Consider the following 15,250-nt stretch of genomic DNA (forward strand, 5'->3'; position numbering starts at 1 on the left):
ATCACACAGAGATACAACTGTCTATCCCGTGGGTCAGCAACTGTTAGTAGTGTGGTTGCACCAGGTTTGGGTTATGATGTAGATCAGCTGACAGGAGGGTAATCTGCTTTAACCACCTTTACAAAGCAGTTGCTATCTTGTAGCACTGAGCACTGACAGTCCAATAGTCCAGCCCCGGAGCACACACTGGGGAGACACGGTCAGACGTGGGTGCTGGCAGCCACGTACATGTGACCAAGCTGCAGTCCTGGCAAATGCTGGGAACCAATAAATGCCCACTGACAAGGGGGTAAGAAAGTGTAACATCGAACTGTGGAGAAGTCACATGAGCAAGTGCCATTCTGCACTGAAAGTGAATGGGCTCCGGCCAAACGTAGCAAGCAACGTCGATGATTTACAGACACAAGATTCCCACAGAAGGGCAGGTCTCAGACACACAGCACAGCACCCTCGCTAACAACACTGAGGGATTTCTTGTTGAGAAACACGAAGGTCTGTGGTCAAGGCAGGAAATGGTAAGTGTGAATTTGAGAGTAGTGATAAGGCCAGGGCCTGGTGAGGGGGAAGTCTAGTGCTGGCCAGGAGAGCAGGGCAGAGGAGCGGTGCTGGGGCTGTGATGTGATCGTCTCCGGAGGGTGGTGGTCAAGTGTCCACCTGGGCTTCCATGTTATAACCCAGGAATCCTTTAGTGGGCCTCAAATAACACGTAATAAGGAGAGAAAGGAGAGGAAGGAAAGGTGAGAAGGAGGGAGGGAGGGAGGAAAGGAGAAAGGGATGGAGGGATGGAAGGACAGAGGGAAGGAGGGAGGGAGGGAGAGGAAAAAGGAGGAAGGGGAGGAAAAAAGTTATTAGAAGGAAGTCAGTTTGCTTCTTTAATCTATCTCAGTAAAAACACCAAAGCCGCCTAGTGCACCAAGTCTGTCGAGGAAGATGAAGGACTTACATTTTCTTTGTGGACCTTTTGAGGGCCACAAAAGCATGTTGCGTGCCCTCAGACAGCAGTCCACGGGTGTCACCTCTGCCTGTGACCACAAGCCCGGGGCCCGGGTCAGAGGACCTGCCGGGTGAGTGGCGCCAGTGCTCGGGAGATGCAGCTGGCACCCTCCTTCTCACAACGACTCCACTAAAACTCCAGCAGGAGTTTACGGTCTGAACCAGGACGGAAGGGCAGAAACCGAACATGGCTAAAATAAACTATAAGAAGCAATGTCCTGGGGAACCACAGACAGCCAGGACTAGGATCCCTGAGGTGGGGGGACAAGGTGAACCATCAGCCCACGGGCCAAATTCAGATGGACGCCTCAAGGTAAGGATAAGAAGAACAAAAAGCCACGAATCCGGGGGTACACGAGTGGAGAGGAAGGCTCCTCCTATTGAAAGCTGTGGGCATCAGGACAGCCTCTGCCCCATGTCCTGGGCTGCAGCCTAGAAGGTAGTGATTACCACACTCGACAGAGCTGGGAAGAGCTTGTGTCCTCACCAGGCAAAGATCATAGAGCTGCTTTATTTCACATCCAGGTGTTCCTCAGCTCAGAGTGGAGTTATGACTCAACAAAGCCACAGTACCGCCAACTGAACCAACACAAGTCTGGGGCTGTATAGGTATCTATATGTACACACACACACACACACACACACACACAATGCATACCGTGTATACTACTCACCTCAACAGTCAGGCTAATGCTTCCATAGACTACACCCTGTATCAGAACCAACCTCACAAAGTGCAAAAGCAAGCTTTGAGGAGAGATACATTCTTTCAACTCATAGTACAGCAAGAACATTTAGTCCAAAACTCATTATTAAAAATTCAACAATCACAATAATAAAAAATAAAAATTCAACAATAACACACAACAACAAAATTATCAATGTCAGCTATCTGATAAAAAAAAATTAACACACAAAGAAGCAGCAGGAAAGTATAATCCACACCCAGGGGGAAAAATTCAATGGAACCAAACCAAAACAGAGAGGAGAAGAGAAGAAACAAGACAAATATAAAACACCTATAAGTGACTCTTACAGAGGTGAAAATACATTGTTTAAAATAAGAAAAACACCTAATGTGATTAACATATTATATACAGTAAAAGGAAAAAAAGTCGCAATGAAAGCATACAAGTGTGAAATTAGTCCATCCAGAGAGAGAATGAGATACAAAAACATCAGGGAGGCAGAGAAAATTTCAAGCTGCACAAAGTGAACGAGCTTCCCAGATAGAGGAAGGATCTGAAGAAATAATAAATGCACTAATGAAAAGCCTACATTAATACATGTAAGAGGGCTGGGAAGGTGGCTCAGTGGCAGAGCGCTTGCCTTGCATGCTCGAGGCCCTGGGTTCGATTCCTCAGCACCACATAAGCAAAAAGAAAAAAGCCGGAAGTGGCACTGTGGCTCAAGTGGTAGATCGCTAGCCTTGAGCTGAAGAGCTGAGGGACAGCGCCCAGGCCCAGAGTTCAGGCCCCATGACCGGACCCAAAAAAAAAAAAAAAAATACATGCAAGAAGCTCAAAACACCCAAACAGAAGAAACATAAAGACAACTACACCAAGGCCAGTAACCAAATTACCAAGCCAAACCCTTAAAGGTGGCTGGACAGAGCCGGGTAGCTGCAGAGGGAATTTCACAAAATGGAATGATTTTAAGAGAGACAGCAAACTGTTCATCAGAAGTTAAGAACAGCAGGCCACAATGGAACGTCTAGAATGGTGGATCCAGAATTCCTTATTTCGTGACTTCTTTTCAGGAGTGCCGGTGAAACAAAAGTTTTTTCAAAAAGAAAAAACTGGGTGCCAGGGGCTCATACCTGTAATCCTAGATACACAGGAGGCTAAGATCTGAGGATCACATTTCAAAGCCAACGCAGTCAGGGAAGTCCGTGAGACTCTCATCTCCAATAAAGCCAGAAGTGGCACTGTGGCTCAAGTGGTAGAGTGCTAGCCTTGAGCAAAAGAAGCTCAGGGGCAGCGTCCAGGCTCAGAGTTTAAGCCCCAGGACTGGCAAAAAAAAAAAAAAAAAAAAGCGGGATAATCTGTACCCCAGCAGGTTTGTCTTCAAGAAATTTCAGTGCAAGTTTTTTGAGTGCAAAATTATTATAGGATACTAGATTGAATTTTAGGATCTATAATAAGGAATAAATAATTCAAAAATGGAAAATGGGTAAATACATGTTGAATTTTTTTTTCTGGTTTCAGTCTCCTTAAAAGGTAACTGATAGCTTGCAAAAAATAATTACATATTTGGGGTTTATCTCACATGCAGCAATAAAGTGAAATATAACAAAAAGAAAAGAATGCACAAGGTTGAAGACATTGTAAAGCACACAGGTTAAACACCAAGCCATCATACCAGGCTTGCAACTTTAATTCTGTATGCGGTAAGCAGCGATATAGTTGGTGTATCTTCACGTTTGAGAACCTAAACCACTGTGAAGTGAGAATTTTTGAGAAAAAAGTGTCCATACTGAACACGTACATGTCTTCTCATGATTTCCTGATATTTGCACAACATTGTTAGGTATTATTCATGATCTAGAGATGATTTAAAGTATAAGGGATGTATGAGCAAATGCTGTATCTCTATGTATAGAGAACTGAGCATCTTTGCAGTCTGGTACCCAAGAGAAGTCCGGAACAAGCATCTCAAGCCCGCTGCATGTAACTCACATGAGCTCTTTGGTATCACAAGGGATAAAAAGCACACACGAGATCCAAGACCAGACCACGTGCGGATGCCTGGCTTGGGGGAAGCCTGCCTGGCTTGGGGGGAGCCTGCCTGCCGTCTCCAGGGCTCTACCAGTGGAGCACCCGGTCTACTGTTACAGAATCCTTTCCACTACGCCCACCTCTACCACCAACCTGCACCAGTTCCTCTCAAAACCATGAAGAACTCTCTAGAAGAGAGCTCCATCAAGTTACACTGCCAACTTCCCACCATGTCTGCCCAGGCTGAGGGTACAACGAGGCAAAGAAAAAAAATCCTAGGACATAGCAAATCAGCACAGGAATACAATTCCATACAATAACATTTAAAATACATTAGATTTTGGTCAAGATGAAAGACAAAAAAAAAAATCCAACAATCTATTCTAATTGGGTTCCCATGGTAACTGTGCAATTGGGTTTTTCAATATAACATCCCAGAGGCCCAATGCACACTCATAAAATATACTTCCAACAGCCCAGATTGTTTTCTACATTACCACATTCCCAGGAAGATCAATTACTATACATCCCCACCCTAACTATTAGTGGCAGGAGACTCTAACACTGTCTGCACATTAGCGTAAGTTATGTGAGGAACTCTATGTGTCACAGTAATTATTTAAGACTAATCAGAGACTTCAGATACATCAAACATGTTCTGAGTAATAAACCAATACGAAGGTTGTCATGAAGTTGTGTTTATGAAATACAAGGAATCAGACCCAACTCCATGCCAGACCATTATGCTGCTCTTATTGATTCTGAGGATACGCAGAATCAATCATTAATAATTACATTATACAATGACCCTCAAGGTTAATCATATTCTTAGAGACTCTCACTGTGGAATTAAGCAACAAATATAGCTGCTAATAAATAAATAAATTCAAATCCATGTTCTAGATTGTAACAGCACAACACACCACCCAGTGTGGTTCACTGCCTAGGACCTTGGCTGACCACCAGAGATCTTTCTCCTGGGTACACTGGGCCCCTGAGGCCGACTGCAGGAGCACAGTGTTTTGCCACATTGGGATATCCCACACCCTGGGGCCTGGAGGCCAGGATACTCCCAAATACGCCTGAGTTTTTCTATGCAACCAGTCTAAAACTATCCACTGTTCCGATGCATTCTGCAGATCTACAACCCACAGCATGAACTGGTGAGGTGGGCAGAAGTAGATCTTACAACCTCCCACCCTTATAGCTTCCCAGGGATGGTGTGGATGAAACACAGACATGGCTGGCAGCCACAGGCATGGCCAGCAGCCTTTCAGGAAGACAGGGGTGGCTGGGGTCCGCTCGACTGAGCTCGGCGAGCATTCTGAAAGGGCCCACGCTGTTCTGCAGACCTGCAGCAGAAGTCCACGTGCTGAAGACCACCTGCTGCCTGCTGCCATCTCCAGGAACCATGGGTCTGTGCCGACCGCTCGGCAGCCCTCCTCCCTGGCTCTGAGGGCATCCTGCCAGTCACGGGTGCCCACGGATGCCCATCACTGCCCTGCCTGCTGCAGCCCTTTTCGGAGACCCTGACATTCTGAGATCAGTCTGGGGGCCAGCTCATGCTGCTTCGTCTTATTCCCGTACATGCTCACCCCGCGGGATGCCAGGGACTGAACTAGCACAGTGACTCCTCAGTATGGCCTAATTAGTGATCCTCATCTCCCCACCCCACCTTCACACGCGACCCCAGAGAGTCTTACGGTTTTGAAATCAGACGCCTTGGTTTTGCCCGGATCTTGGTCAGCATGGCTGCCGGAGCACAACCCCACAGTGGAGGCTGGAACGAGGCACGCTGAGCAGCTCTCAGGTGGGAGCAGGCAAAATTCACAGGGAAACGGGGGTCGCGCCCGCCCCCCAGGCAGCAGCTGGCTCCCCGCTGCGTCCTCCTGTGGCTACAGGCATCTCCCTTCCCTGCCCAGCCTGTGAGAGCAGGAATCTGCTATGGCCTTGTTTTACCCCAGCAACCTCCTACGGGGACCGTTCGCCAAATACAGACACACGGGAGACATGCCCTCTGAGTCTGGGGACATACTGAGGGACACAGTCCCCTTGCTGGGCAGAAGACCACAGTGGTGGTCACTCGTGGCCAGCAGGGTTAATCTAATCTTCTGTCTATGTAAGTGTGGGCTGGAAATACCAGCAGGCCCGTCGTGGGAGCTGCCTTTGCCGGCCTCCCCGATGTGACCCAAGAGGACTCGGCCTCCAGCAGCACCCACCAGGCCCCAGCCCCGCTCCACAGGGAGACGGGCAGCTGGAGGAGGCAGAGGGAATGCGTTCATCAGCACAACGCCCGCATCCATCTGCCTCGACAGCTTAATCTGATGCCAACACAATGGTGACAGAAACAAATTTTTCTGCACAATAAAGAATAGTACACAAGGGTTTTCTTGGGATAGCTGGCTAAATTCAGTAACTTTTGGAAATACATCATTTCTTTTCTTTGCCCATTACTCTAGAAACTTCCCCTTGAGTGCTAAAAGCCTTACTAATAAGAGCGGCAGCATACCCATCACAGCGCCCAGCGCCACTGTGCTAAGGATGTGACATGCTTTCTCATTTGATTCCCTGTCATCCGACACACACAGCCATCACTGCTGGCGCTGCTTTCACTGGATGACACTCTCAGAACACTGACTCTGAAGCCCCGTTTCCAAGGAACTTCTCCAAGCTCTGACTTTAAACACCAGAGAACTGTCCGGGCCTGTAATGCCTGCTGGCCTCCATGCTGAGTCCTTCCATCCTTCCAAAACACACACACACACACAATACCACCCAGGACCCCTCCCTCAGGTGCTGTTCTTCTCCTGGGAATCTCCCCAGATCTCCCTCAGAGAACTGTCCAGGCCTGTAATGCCTGCTGGCCTCCATGCTGAGTCCTTCCATCCTTCCAACACACATTCACACACACATTCACACACACACACACACACACACACACACACACGATACCACCCAGGACCCCTCCCTCAGGTGCTGTTCTTCTCCTGGGAATCTCCCCAGATCTCCCTCAATGTCTGCCTAACCCTCTCTACTCAGAGGCACCTGCCTTCCATACTGCTGCGGTCTGGCTAGGAACGAGGAGCTCCAACAAAAGGCTCTTGTGTGGACATTCGGTCCCCAGCTGGTAGCACCAGCGACTGAGTGGTGATTGGCTCCCAAGGTCTCTGACCTCATCAGCCGACACACCGAATGATGGATGTATACATGATAGCATGACTGAGAGGAGGTCGCCCACGAAGGTCATGCCATGTCCCTACTCCCATTGGGTCTCCCCTCCCCCCCAGCCCCGCGGCATCCTGCCTGTGGTGGGGTAAGAAACCGCTCCGTGACACCTCCCACCACGCCGTTCTGTGTCACCATGGCCCAGAAGGGGTGCAGCCAGCCAAGCATGGGCTGTCACCTCTGAAACTGGGAGCCAAAACAAACCCTTCCTCCCTTGCCACCACTAATGCCTCTGCCCAACAAAATCCAAATCCTCTGTCTGCCACTGCCTTCCAGGCCCTTCCCTCTTTGGCTATCAGGTGGCCTTGTTCCTCGCAGGAGCGGAGCAGGAGCGCCAGGGAGACAAGCGCCCCCCCCCCACCCCGCGCGCAAGCCCTCTGGGGCTGGAGCTTGCCTCTCACAGTGGAAGCGGAGAGCCTCAGGTCTGCAGCTCGGCTCAGCAGGGCTTGGAGGTGGGGCTCCATGGAGGGGTCTGGGGCTGAGCCTTGGAAATGGACTGCTTTCCCACGGGGTGAGTCTGCTGTTGACCTTCAGCCCTCTTTGTCCTTTTCTGCAGGTGCCCACGGCCCTCTGCTCTCCACCGTAAGGCCACACTGACCGTGCAGTTCCAGCTCAGCACTGTGAGCAAAGAGAAACCTCTGCCCTTCCCACTCAGTCTCCAGGAATTTCACTACAGCAACCGCAATCAGGCTAAGGCAGGGTGCGAGGCCGGGGAGGAGGCGTGCCCCGGTGCCCTGGGAGGGTGCCCACCACCGCCGGGGCACCACAGGCCCCCACAGAGACACGCTCAAGCATGCCAGCGTGAATTGCCACCATTTCCCATGGTCTTTAGGAGAAGGAAGCACACACTTTATGTTTCATTTGCATTCTGATGTGACTGTACGCCTGAGACTTGACGTTGTGATTTTAAAGATTCCATGGCCGCCTGCAGGAAGCACAGGTGCCCCCCGTGGGGTGCAGGCTGGGGGCCAGGTGCCCGTTAATGAGCAGGCTTCCTGCTGACAGTCCTGCCTGAATGAACAGCTCCAATCAGGCAGTCTCCTGCCCTGGGGGCCACGCTCCAGGCAAGGCAGAGGGACCCGGGAACCTTCCAGAGCCAGAGAGCCCTCCCCGCCTGCCCCCAAGTCCACAGAGAAGGCACGGACAGGCACGTCTGCTTCTTCCTCAGTGAGCAAGCTCCTCTTGACGCGGTCACTTCCGCTTACTCCACGCACCACACAGCCTGCCCGGCAAACATCCTTCCAGCCTGTCCCCTCCCCTCCTTCCAGGTCCTGTACCCACCTTCCTCTTCTTCCTATCTGGTGATACAAAGTGAACTTTATAACACGCACCGACGGCCCAGGGGCCCCCATGCACGCATGCCCAGAGCAAAGACCCCACAGGTGGCACTGGCCCCATGGCCTCGCCGACCTCTGCCTTGGTTTCCTTCATGGCCTCCCTCACGCCCTCCTCAAACTGCAGGGCTTGCAGACAGGCCTCCAAACACCCCGAGTCCACACTCCTGCAGTGTGGGCCTCTCAGGGAAACCACCCACATTGCCCACAGAGGCTCTGACCTAAATCAGGTGAGGGTCCCACAGAGATGTGGGAAATCCCAGTGAAGTCTTGGAACGTTCCCCATGCTTCTTCTTGCTCCATGACCATGGCCCTGGACTGCCCAATGGAGTGTGGAGCCGCATGGATGGCAAGGCACCCACAGACCGGAGAGGGGCACCCCAGGACTGCATCACAGACAGAGAGGATCACCCCAGGACTGCATCACAGACAGAGAGGATCACCCCAGGATTGCATCACAGACAGGAGAGGGGTACCCCAGGATTGTATCACAGACAGAGAGGGGCACCCCAGGACTGCATCACAGACAGGAGAGGGGCACCCCAGGATTACATCACAGACAAGAGAGGGGCCCCCAAGACTGCATCACAGACAGGAGAGGGGCACCCAGGACTGCATCACAGACAGGAGAGGGGCACCCCAGGATTGCATCACAGACAGAGAGGGGCCCCCAGGACTGCATCACAGACAGAGAGGGGCACCCCAGGACTGCATCACAGACAGAGAAGGGCACCCCAGGACTGCATCACAGAGAGGGGTACCCCAGGACTGCATCACAGACAGGAGAGGATCACCCTAGGATTGCATCACAGACAGGAGAGGGGTACCCCAGGATTGTATCACAGACAGAGAGGGGCACCCCAGGACTGCATCACAGACAGAGAGGGGCACCCCAGGACTGCATCACAGACAGGAGAGGGGCACCCAGGACTACATCACAGACAGAGAGGGGCACCCCAGGACTGCATCACAGACAGAGAGGGGCACCCCAGGACTGCATCACAGAAGACAGGAGAGGATCACCCCAGGACTGCATCACAGACAGGAGAGGGGCACCCCAGGACTGCATCACAGACCAGAGAGGGGCACCCCAGAACTGCATCACAGACAGGAGAGGGCACCCCAGGACTGCATCACAGACAGGAGAGGGGCACCCAGGACTACATCACAGACAGAGAGGGGCCCCCCAAGACTGCATCACAGACAGGAGAGGGGCACCCCAGGACTGCATCACAGACAGAGAGGGGCACCCTGGGACTGCATCACAGAGAGGGGCCCCCCAGGACTGCATCACAGACAGAGAGGGGCCCCCCAGGACTGCATGCACGTACCTGCCACGGCACTGCGTGTCCCCTAGCTTGGTGCTGAGCACCCTCAAACAGGTGCAGATGTGGAGCCTGTTTTTTTGCACAATGCCTGGTGACACTGGTGTTCAAAAACCTTAACCAAATTCACAAGTGTATGTGCATTTGTGCCTTATCTATCCCCCCAAGAGACTCCAAGTGCCTTCTCGTCCTCCCTGCCTTTCAGATAACAAGGCACAGTGGTAGAAAAGAAATAACAAATAGTAATCATGCTATTCAGTATACACCAGGTGGAAAATGAACTATGTAACTTGTGGGCAGGAATGGGAGACAGGAGAAGGAAACTGAGGTAAAATGAAGGAAGGGGTGACACTATCCAAAAAAGGAAAACAAAAACATACACATTACGTGACTTAAAAAGTGGTAACTCCTCTGTACAAGACTGTAACAATTGCACTAAAAACATCTTTAAATAATTCACTTAAAAGAAAAAAAAAGAATGCCAAGGTTTTGGTAACATCTACATCTTTTGTCCTTACCACGAAAACAAATCCCCAAAGCGATGAGCTCGTATTGCATTTAAACAGACTCGCCCTTACCCACCTCTAAGGAGCAACAAAGATGTCCACAGAACCACCTGGGCAGACAACACTGAGCAATGGTGGCAGCGGGAAGATCCAGCCAGAAGGGCGCTGGTCTGGGCTGGAAGGCACTCCCTACGGCTGACCCTTAAGAATTCCTGAAAGGGCTCAAGTGCTAGGGGGTGGGGTCCGGGGCGGGCACGGGGGACTGCCAAAATCCCCCCAAGAAGCCTGGAGAAACAGAAGTCTCTGGGCTCCAATCCTCACTTGTGCCGACAGCCGTACAACCTGCCCTGGGCCAGCTCTTTCAGGAATTCTGATACCAGTCAGCTCAGGCCACCTCTGGGACAGGAGCCTCCACTGCTGCCCAAGAAAACTCTACTACACCCGGGGACTGAGCCCAAGAGCCAGCGCATCCAGCCTTGCCTACACATCATCCTTTGGTCTGAGAGTGAAACAGCTAAAGAGTTCACAAACAAATGAGAAATAACTACTCATCGTTTATTACATCTCCACATCTATGTCCCCTCTCCTACCCTGCCCTGAGCCTCGTTCCTGCTCTTTTCCCACTCTACAATCTGATGCTGAGGTCGCCCAGTCTGTCAATAAAGTCAGAGTTTTCTAAACTACTATCCATATGACTCAATTTGTCAGTAAAAACTGCCATGCACACTGTGCTTCAGAAAAAAATAAATGTCCATAAATGCATTATTGCAACTGGCAGATCGATGTCTATAATAAAAACAAATAGATTTAACAAGTGCCTGGTTTTACGAGCCACACCATTGGTGGGCTTTGCATTCAGTGTCACCTCAGACTTTTGGGAATGGGCCACGGGACCGGATACCGTACTGACTGCACACGTGCTCCGGGAAAGAAATTACTTGAGCACGGAAATCTCAGAAGTAGTAGTGTGGACACAGTGGACATTTACTGCTCTCATGGTGACACACATCCTCTCAGGACGGCAAATGTAACAGCTGTACGGAGATGCGTCTATAGAATTAACTGGCTCGACAACACCTACTTCACAGGCCAAATGAGCCACCCCCAGCGGGGGCGGGGGGAGGGGTGCAGCCCCTCCTCTGCTGTACAGCCACTGAAAACTCATGTCTCAGCATGCAGCATGTGGTCCCGGGGTCAACTGCTTGCCCGTGGCCTGAGTGGGCTGTTTATTTAGCGGACAGACTTGGGAGAATGGCACACAGGAAGGCCTAGCCACTGGACACCACACAGTCTGCGGCCCCTTGACACGTGAGCCACATCTGACAAAGCCACTTTGATCCCTTCAAGGGTGAAGACCAATCACCTTCAGAGAGATCCTTTTGCAGTTATAGGAAAAGGAAGTCGTTCATCATGTTCCACATACCTGATACAGTTTTCCTCAAACCATGTAGCCTGCCGACAGAAAAGGTGTTGAGACTGCCTTTGTTCTTGCTGTTTTTTAAATTAAAAAATAAAAACAACAAACCTAGATTATTTCTATGGTTAACAGATATGCAACCATTACTCAAATGCCAAGAAACACCCCACGCAATATTTAGGCCACCAAAGTGAGTTTCTCATTTCTAGCTGCTTATGCCCAGGACAGGTTACCACAGCAAATAGAATGGGAATGTCAGTCATGTCAACCAAGAGAGAACCAGCCTTCTGCAAGGCTCTAACACCCCCCCAACACACACGTGCATGTGTGCACACGTGTGCACACACACAGAGCCTTGCCTTTCACCTTCACTTCATTTCAGACAAGAGCAGGGGTTGGGCTGCGCTGGCTTGTCCAGAGCCTGTGAGCAGGCTGAAAGGAACCTGCGCTCTCCCAGGGCAAGGTATGGTTTCCGTCTCCGATTTGAAAACCTTTAGGTTTTATTTAAGTAATAATCTGGAAGAGGCCAGTTCTTTCACAAAGAACTGTTTTGGGCAGCTACCAACCCCTGAAAAAGGAGTCAGAGAAGGCTGTGGCAGTGGCTCCTCTCAGGCCTTTCAGAGCCTGAGACTGTGGATCTCCTTTAGTGACCTGAGAGCCAGCTGGAAATCAAAGGCCTGGGGCTGGCAGTCCAAGGGTGGTCTTCACACCACTCCCTCCAGGGGTGGCCTTCACACACGAAAGGCTGCTGAGCAGGGTCAGAGGGATGTGTGAGAAGAAACAGAACAAACAGGCCTGGGTTTTCCATGGTTTGGTTTGCAATGTCTCTACTTCACCATGTGTGCTAGGACCAGACCACCACTGGACACTGTGATCTGAGCTCTGACTTTGGATCTTTCCCTGGGTGCGTGATTCAGAGAGGAGGCTTTCTCTGAGCCCACAGGCAGGACAAGCCATGGACTCCCTGGTGCCCTACAGGGGTTAGAAATGTGCAGTACATTTCTGACATCCTTGAGGGCATGAATTCCAAAGGGACAGTTCAAGAGGCTTGATGGTTGAAGCTACTAGCTCCTACATGGTTGCCCCCGGCAAGTGAAGAAAACGATGACAATTTAGTAAGTTGGTCCTATTAGCAAATGCTGAGAAACATGGTTTGGTTTCTAACAAAGGATGGAGGCAAGTTCTTCTGGGGTTTTCCCTGCCCCATTAGCTAGCTACATGAGGGTCACAGAAGGCCCTAACTAAGACACTTGGAGAAGTTCAAGTCCAGTGAGGAAAGACAGAGTCTCAAGGACCACAGAAGGGCACCCTAAGAACCTTACCCTTTTCCCTCAGAGGAAGAGAGTGATCAAGCATCTTAACAGCTGAGCAAGACTGAACGGACAACTAATGTGTACCTAGGGCTTTATTTCTTTTTACCTTGCCAACAATGAAACCTTTCTTGGATTAAATTCAGTTATTTTGGTACAGATTGTTTCTCCCCGATGAAAGGAATATTTACATGGAAAAATACCTTAGAACAGGCAGGTACTGGTGACTCATACCTGTAATCCTAGCTACTCTGGAGACTGAGATCCCTGAGGATCACAATTCAAGGCCAGCCCAAGCAGGGAAAGTCCATGAGACTGTTAGTTCCAAGTAATCACAGAAAAAGCTGGAAGTGGAATAGTGACTTGAGTGGTAGAGCACTAGCATGGAGTAGGAGCTCAGAGATAGCACCTAGGCCCAGAGTTCAAGCCCCAGGACCATCCCCCCCCACACACACACATAACACTTTCTTAGTATACTTCAGTCCTAGTTCCTCTAGTGCCCAGATTATAAAATATATTCCTACTATGAAATTCTAACTCAAGATGGGGAACCCAGGAAGAGAGGAAACCCCCGCGAGCATAGGTCTACTCTCCCCTGCCACTTGCAGAGGTCCTGGCAGACACCCCAAGAAAGCGAATTCCCACAATCCTACCAGCTGTGCTCCTGATACAGTTTTCTTCCAAGTGCTCCTCTCCTTCAAGAGGACCTAAGCCTCTCCTTAGTGTCCGGTTCATCACAGTAACCATATGATGTCCCAACATCACCTCTGGGCACCAAGGACGAGGAAGAGGAGGGTCTGGGAGTCTGTCTCCACAGCTGCCTGTTTAATAACCAGTGTAACTCTTAGCTTTAGGGTGGACAGCTCACCTTTGGCTCAAACCACTCCCCTCTGTCTTGCATGGGTCCAGCCAGGCCAGTGGTGAGCATGCACGCGCCCCAATCTTGCTTTCCAGGACTGAAAGCCAGCTCCTGGGCTGAGCCATGCTGAGATCTGAGGCAATGGTGAACTCGGAGTGAGCAATGCCTAGTTTAGAAATTACTCTACTGTATTATCTCCGGCTTGGGAATTATGGTGTCGAGTGTGAATGGCTCTCCAACCCCACTTGTTTACTTAAGTGTTTATGGACGCAATTAGGCGTAATGCACACAAACACACCAGCCCGAGAGGGGAGACCTGAACTCGCCATCCTCCCGCTCCTGCGGAGGTGACAGGGTTCTGCCCAGGGCACAGACCCAGGCCCGCCAGGAGGGCCTGAGCGGGGGGCTTCTGGAAGTTTCCCGGAAGGCGGGCAGAGAGCCCTGCGCGCTCAGGTCAGTGGCGGTGCAGGCACGCGGCAGGCAGGCGCAGAAGTGCCCGCACCGGGTCCCGCAGGTGTGGCGGCTGGAGGTGCACGCAGGGGGCGGCCACGACCGCACGCGCCCCGGGCCCGGCCAGCGCCGCGCACGGTCCCGCATCCCAGGCCCAGGGAGGCACGCCCGAAACACACCTGGGCGCCCGGGGCCTGTCCTCCAGGAGGGCCGGGCGCGCTGGGGCCGCTCGGGGCTGCAGACGTCCCCGGGCCCGCTCTCTCCCGAGGGAGAGCCCGCGCTGCGCACGGGGCAAGGAACCCACGCACTCACCGGCCTGCAAACCGCGCGGAACTCCAGGACCTGCGCGCGGGACGCCCAGGCCCACACGAGCTGGGGGCGGAGCCTGGGGGCGTGCCAGACGGCCTGGGGGCGGGGCCGAGGGCGCGGGGGCCTGCCAGAGCGCCTGGGGGCGGGGCTGAGGGCCAGAGCGCCTGGGGGCGGGGCCGAGGGCGCGGGGGCGGAGCTGAGCCCGAGATAGGGATGGGAGCCAAGGCAAAGGACAGCGTAGGGGGCGTGGTCTAGGCCCGTGGGGCGGGGCCTATGGGAGGTGGAGCCACAAACTGCCGGAAGCTCAGCCGAGAGCTTGGGGCGGGCTCCTGGCGATGCGAGCATGCTCCGTGAGCGGCGCCCGGCTTCCGTTCTGCGCAGGCTCACTGAGCAGCCGCGGTCGTCCAGGCCTGGTTCTGTTTCCCCGCCCCGCCCCGCCCCGCCGGCCCAAAGCTCAGGCTTGCACAGCTCTTCGGGCCCCCCGGAGGCCACGCCTGGCCTTCCCAGCTTGGTGCCTCAGTTTGCTCGCTCTTGCAGGACAGGTAGTGCGGACGCCAAGACAGACCACCGTCCTCCCTGGGACCGGGCCTCAGTCCTGTGACTCAGTGGGCCCGGCTGACCGCGCTGGTCCACCGCGTGCGTGCCCTGGGTGTGCACAGGATCCCGTCCCTCCTCCCCCCTCCCCGTGTGCCCAGGTGCCAGGCCCGGTGCCCTGGGTGTGCACAGGATCCCGTCCCTCCTCCCCCCTCCCGTGTGCACCGGTGCCAGGCCCGGTGCCCCTGGGTGTGCACAGGATCCCGTCCCT

At 52.6% G+C, this 15,250-nt stretch overlaps 1 protein-coding gene across 3 annotated transcripts in view; it reads right to left on the reverse strand.

The window, feature by feature from the left end:
* The window catches only part of Mgmt (O-6-methylguanine-DNA methyltransferase), a 199,502-nt gene extending 184,995 nt beyond the window's left edge, over nt 1-14,507 (reverse strand). The window contains exon 1 of one of the 3 annotated variants that reach the window (XM_013021863.1): nt 14,449-14,507. The gene's annotated coding sequence lies outside the window, so the exon portion shown is untranslated. The other 2 variants (XM_013021865.1, XM_013021864.1) reach the window with 2 other exon arrangements.
* Nucleotides 14,508-15,250: the final 743 nt, after the last annotated feature.

The sequence above is a fragment of the Dipodomys ordii genome, unplaced genomic scaffold (assembly GCF_000151885.1).
Source record: "Dipodomys ordii isolate 6190 unplaced genomic scaffold, Dord_2.0 Scaffold58, whole genome shotgun sequence".
NCBI lineage: Eukaryota > Metazoa > Chordata > Mammalia > Rodentia > Heteromyidae > Dipodomys > Dipodomys ordii.